This window comes from Dipodomys merriami, unplaced genomic scaffold (genome assembly GCF_024711535.1).
Source record: "Dipodomys merriami isolate MVZ:Mamm:240054 unplaced genomic scaffold, mDipMer1.0.p SCAF_993, whole genome shotgun sequence".
In the NCBI taxonomy this organism is placed as follows: Eukaryota; Metazoa; Chordata; class Mammalia; order Rodentia; family Heteromyidae; genus Dipodomys; species Dipodomys merriami.
The window spans coordinates 300534-307180 of record NW_027206616.1 but is presented as its reverse complement, the minus strand read 5'-3'; the positions used below and the strand labels follow the sequence as shown (position 1 = coordinate 307180).

General features: G+C 37.5%; 1 pseudogene; it reads right to left on the bottom strand.

Annotated features, from left to right (window-relative positions):
• Positions 1 to 3968: 3968 nt before the first annotated feature.
• LOC138822168 (U6 spliceosomal RNA) lies at positions 3969 to 4068 on the bottom strand (annotated as a pseudogene).
• Between the last annotated feature and the right edge of the window lie 2579 nt (positions 4069 to 6647).

Genomic DNA, 6647 nt, shown 5'->3' with positions numbered 1-6647 from the left:
AATTTCCTAGACCATTAACTTCTGTTTGTAGGTGCTCCTCTACACCCATTATCCTTAAGTTAGGCCTTCTGATGGTGTCTTCCAGGTTTTGGATAGATCTATCACATTTCTTGGACTTGTCTTGGATGGTTGTATGTTCTTTCTCTATAATATCTAGGCTGTCTTCAATCCCTGAGATTCGATCTTCTGCATGGTCTAACCTGCTGTCAAGACTCTCTACTTTGTTTTTAATCTCTTTTCCTTCTAATTGGTCAGCTTTGATAGCTTCAAGTTCTTTGTTGAAGCTCTGTTTTAGGTCTTGTATGAATTTCTTTACTTCCTTAATTTGGTGTTCAGTGTTTGTCCTCAAATCACTTAGTTGATTGGATATGGTTTCTTTGGACTCCCATTCCTTGTGTTGGGTTCCATTCAGCATTCCCTTTGTGGTCTCCCTGACTTCCTTCAGCTCTTTGTTAATGGATTCTATGGATGCCTTTAGTGATCTTTGTGTGTTCTCTACCTGGTCTCTCAATTCCTGTATTACTCTTTGTTTAGCTTCCTCACGTTCGTGGGATTCCTGCAGTTCTCTTTGCGTGTTTCAGCCTGCTCACGCCATTCCTCCCTTTCTCTTTGAGTATTCTCAAGTTGTTCACGCAAATCCTGTATCAGTTTTTGAGTAGCTTCCTCACGCTTATGATATTCCTGTATAAACTTCTGGGATGCCTCCTCTCTCTCCCTCTCACGCTCATACAGAGTCCTTTGTAAGTTGTCAAGCTTCTCATTTATCATGTTTGCCACCAGTGTTTGTAGAGCTATTTGGGAACTCTCCTCTGGATTGTTCATTATCTGATCTGTCCCCTGATTATCAAGATTGGGAATTGAGATACCCGGATTTGCCATTTTTCTTGTGTTTTTCTGGCTTACTCTGCCCATTTGAGATGAAGATAGTACCAGTTTTGTGCTAGAACACTATCTTAAGGCAACCATCAACCAAAGTTTGCATTTGTACAGTCAATAGTCTACAGATACAATCTAGTTCCACAGATACATCTATTCAACATCAAACAACTATATTTTAAAGGACTTTGAACCGCAGAAAAGAATTTGGAAAACCAGAAATTATTAGGATTAGGGAGAGATGTGGGTGAAAAATAGGAATAGATTGGTGTGGGGAGGCACAGGGAGAGTTAACTATGTCCTAATCACAATTCAGGAAATGGATTGGGTAGGATGCAAGTAGAGAGAGAGAGAAAAAGAAGAGAGGGATAGGGGAATGAAAAGAGACCAGAAAAAAAATAGAAACATAAAAATTAATGTTATTGTAGAGATTAAAAGACCATCTATTTAGAGAGGAATGTGAATATGTTGTGAGAAAGGGAGGGACATAGAGGAGGTGTGAAAAACTTTAAGGATGGGAAAGGGAGAAGAAAAGATCAGAAGTTCAGTAGAGCTAGACAAAAAACAAAAAGATAATTAAGAAAGAAAGAAAAAGAGAAAGAAGATAAGAAAAGAAAGGAAAACGCTCATTTACATATTCCTAAAATAAAAATTATAAGAGGAGAAAAAACAAAAAAAAAGTTACTGGAAATCAATTATTTTTTCAGAAGAGGCAAAAATTAAAGATTAATAAAAGTTTTAAAAGAGAAAAAAAATTATATATATATATTTAAGGTAGCAAAAAACAAAAAACAAACAATAAAAAAGAAAAGAAGAAGAAAAAAAGAAAGAAAAAAAAGGAAAAAACGAAAAAAGAAAAAAAAAGTCCTTTGATTTTTTTTTGGGGGGGGAGGGGTGGGAAGAATCCTGTATCTCCCTTTTGTCTGTAACCAGCCTTTTGTTGGAGTCTCTGGTCAGCTTGAGGTCCTGTGGCTTGATTGGTTTCTTAAGTCGGTTTGTTGGAAGAGGCAGAAAAATGCTCTGCTTTACCCAAGATTTTGAGATCCCCCTCCCAGGTTAGTTTTCTAGGAGGGTGATCTGCTTTGAGAATCACAAAAGAGGGGTATGCAGTGGTGAGGCTAAATTCTGGGTAGAGTTGAGGCCTTTCAACAATCAGTAGCTTTTTCCTGGGACTGTTTTGTGCAAAAAAAAAAAAATCTCCCAGAGCCCAGCCTGGAGCAGTTCTCAGGGATTCTGTTTTTCAATTGATTGTTGAGGCTGCTAGAGGGAGGGGCAGCCTCTGGCTCTGGTTACCCAGTGAGGGAAGCCACTCCAATGGCTGGCGCCTGAGCTGGGTGACTTTTCCCTGGATGGAGCCGAGTCTGGCAGGTCACTTTGCCGTTAAGTTCTTGTGACCTGCTAAATGACTCGTTTTATTCCAAGGCCTGGGTTGGAGCTGGCAGCTCCTCCGAGCTTTGTTGGTATCCAAGATGGAGATCACTGGTGCTGGGGGGGGAGGGGTGGCTTTCCCTCCTCTGATCCCTAAGAAGGAGTGAGGAAGTCGGGCTTCTACTCACGCCGAGTCTTGGATCCTGGGTCGTCTCTGGTCTGCAAGCTGCAGGATGAAGATGTCCGCTCTTTGTTGGTTCTTGCTGGTGTTGAGTAGAATCTGCTCGCCCGTTGCGTCTGGCTCCTTCGTCCCGGACTCTGTGTGAGCGCTCAGGTATGGCCCCCGGCTGTGGTCTCCGCTGCTTTTGACCCTGCCGCTGCCGTCGCTGCGGCGGCTGCTGGTGAGCACTCAGGTGCTTCTTTTTGCCTTGGCTTCCCCTCTCTTGTCTAACTCTCTGTCCTGTGATGGCACACTTGGTGTGATTCTCTGGCTTAGGACTGTTCACTGGAACTCTAAAATTGCTTTCTATGCGAGAGCTTGTTCAGATTCCAGCTTCTCCTCCGCCATCTTCCCCCTTCATTATTTCAAATTAAAGACCTCTTGACCCCCTTGCATCTTGCTGCTCAGAACTGAGACAGAGAAGATATGCTGGAACTCTTTCTGTTGAACCATTCTGTCAAACCAGGCATGAAGAACAACTTGGAAGAAACTGCATTTGATATTGCCAAAAGGATAAGTATATATCACTAACTCTTTTAAGTTGTGGAAGATCGTACAAATTGTTCTCCTAAGTCCTAATGGTTCGGCTAAGTTTCTTAAATTTCAAAAATGCCAGTCCATCCATTGTGTCCATACAAAATATTTTCACAATCCAAATAACAGCAATGTCTTTTTTTTTGGTCCGTCGTGGGGCTTGAACTCTGGGCCTGGGCACTCTCCCTGTGCTCTTCAGCTCAAGGCGAACTCTCTACCTCTTGAGCCACAGCTCCACTTCCAGTTTTCTTGTGCTTTATTGGAGATAAGTGTCTCACGCACTTTCCTGCCCAGGCTAGATTTGAATTCGAATCCTCAGATCTCAGCCTCCTGAGTAGCTAGGATTACAGGCGTGAACCTCCAATGCCCAGCAACAGCAATAACTTACTGTAAAAATTCACAGATTCCATTTAATTCTTCCAAGTGAATTGCCTGCCTTTGATGTTAAAATGTATTCAAGAGTTTTTGTATACATCTATAATGAGTTCTACAGAATTTGTTATTTTTTAAATCAGAAATAATTTTAACTTATCTGTTGAAATGAGTAGTAGAAAAACTAAAGTATTTCTGGTGCTTGTCTGAAAAAGTATATTTTTAAAATATTCTATATTCTATGTTTGTATAATGTCAATAATCTATTTCATTCTCTCCTAGATATACTCTGAATTTGACATTGTTTTATAATATATAGGTTCATTATTGTGTCCTCTCAGATTGCATTCCATATAGAAACAGTTTAAGATTCCTTTTTTCCTAGGTCCTTATAGTATTATATTTCTTTGGGATAAAATGACAATGATGCCTAATTTCAAAAGTTTTGTAAAGGTTTTGCTATGTAAAGGCCTTTCTAAGTTGAAGACTTAATACACTGATGTCAAACTAACTTTTAATTATATGAATTATGTGGATTATTGCACTTGTAATTTTGTAATTAACTTTTCACTTTTTCATTTTTTGCATCTGAAGAAGGAAAAATATGGAATACTTCACAAGTTTTCATATCTTCCTTGTGCAAGTGCCATGTTAATCTCTGTATTGTTATAATTTGGGTATATGTGCTGCTGAAACATGTAGTATCCTCTAAATTTAAGTAGTTAATGATGCAATCTTTATACAGGCTTATGTCCTTGGGTGCCTATTTGTAACAAGGAAAACTTATTATTCCCAACAATGCTATTGATCTTATTTCCCTAAAATTCTGAGAATAGTGGGGAAAATGATATTGTTCAGTCGATTGCTCACATTTGCAAAATTTGTTTTGTTTTTTTAATTTTTTAATTTTTTTAATTTTTATTGTGAAAATATTGTACAGAAGGGTTACAATTACATGGGAAATATAATGAGTACATTTCTTATCAAGCATTGTAGCCTCCTCCTTTGTTTTCCCTTTCCATCCCTTCCCATCCTCCCCCATCCAATCCTCCCCGCTACACCCCCCTGCACCAAAGTTGTAAAGTTCATTTTTCGACATAACGACTTGTTTATCTAATTGTTGCAATATGTCCACCTCTATCCCTATTTAAACGATTTGTTTTTCCCTTTCCCCTCCACAAATTTTACCGACATCAAATACAGTGAAAGCAGGGGTGATACTGTGGGGGAGGGACATACAAAACAACAAAGAAATAATCTTATAAATGCGTTAGAAGCAATCGCATGAAAGAAAAAAAAACATTTAAATACATATCTTAGGGTTCATTTCCCTTACATCACCTTATCTGACCTTTTCTGCTTGACTCAGACATATACTAGATATTGCAAATAAGGGAAACCATGGGACCTATGGTTCTTTGGGCCTGGCTTACTTCACTTAATATAATTTTTTCCAAGCCTTTCTCTTTCCTAACAAATGGGGCAATATCATTCTTTCTGATAGAGGCATAGAATTCCATTTTGTATATATACCACATTTTCTTGAGCAAATTTTTTTGTCAATGACTTTTTAAGTCTTTTTCATTTGGGATTTGACAGTACTTTCAAGTATTTATAGCTAGGTCCAAAGATGATGGTTTTTCAAGTACTTATTTATCAACTGAGTTAGATTTGTGGAGCTAATGGATTCAAAGTAAGCCTGGCATAAGAGCTACTTCTGAACTTCTGCAACTGAAATATTCCAAAATGAGGTGTTACTGGCACAAATGTCTACCTGACCTTTTATCCTTCTTCCATGTAGGAACGGACCAACTAGAATATCTTACCCTGACAGCATATATTGTCTTACTGGAACAAACGTAATCTTAGTTACTAGGGATCATAGAGAGATGAACAGTTCAGACAGAACTGTTCAGACTAGAAGGTATTTTGTCAAATTTTAATTCTTAGTTATACCTACCATTTCAAAAGTAGCTAATGCCAAGAAAAGGTGAAAAATTGTTCATATGCATGATTACCTAATGTCTTGGCATGTATACCATCCAACCATGGAGGAACTTACAATACTGCCTTTCTAACACCGAGTATTTTCATAGTTGCAGGAGAAGTCCATATGTTTTCCTCGTTATCAGGTCTTAAATTGGTAATGTTTTAATCACAATGTTTCCTCTTGCCTTCAGGCTATAAATCTACAAATGGTAAAGCTTTAGGTATAACTCTGTCAAACACTAAAGTAGAGATAATGGAATAATACTTTAAAACACCGTTGCCCTTGATACCCTAACCACAACAGAACAATGCAAAACATGTGCCTTTTTATTATATTATATATAGTTATATATTTTACATTTATATGTACTGATTATATATTTCACACAGTGAAACATACTAGAATTAGTTGATAATTTATTTATTCCAATAAATAGAATTGGAATATAAATAATTAGGTTTAGAATATATATTAGAATATAAAAAGTATCAGTGCAATGTCTTCGGTATAAACTTGTGATACCTTCTAAGTGTTCTTGGTCTTCTGAATTCACATGGCAAAAAGCAATGTTGTTTTCCTCTAATCTATAAGGGATTTTACTCTACTGCTCTGTTTATTGTTTTAACTTGCTGGTCCCAAACTGTTTTTCTCCATATTTCTGAAGCATTCCTACTGATTATGCCCAAATATGATGTCTAAAAAATATTATTTTTCTGCAAGACTCATGGGTCCTAGGATCCCAGGTCCCAGTTATCTGCATCATGAGATAACAGAGGCAAGACTTCTCACCTAGGCCCATGCAACATGCCAACAGAAACTAATTGAAGACCCATCTCAATTTCTCATTTCCTATATTTCAGGGCCCCAATTCCTTGAGATGCAGGAATTTGCAGTAAGCAATTGTGAAATGCAAGGCAACTTAAAATGAAGGATGAGATCACCAAATCTGAGAGAAAGTACTGTAATTCAAACTTTCAATTTACAGATGACTAGCACATATCAGTGAACAAGATCACAAAGTGTCATAAACTATTTTTAATACCCCTCCCCTAATAATTAATGAAAGATTTCAGTCCAGCATAAGTGGGCCAAAAAAATAGTTCCTGGAAGGAAAGATCCTAAATTGGTCTACCAAGTCCTGGAAAACTTGACATAGAGATCAAATTTAATTCAGAAAAACATTAATTGAGAAGATTCTTAGTGCTTCAAAACACTGGTAATTCAGTACAACTTGGTTCTGTGGTATAAAAATGTTGTCACTTTCAAACCAATGATAACCTATATTTA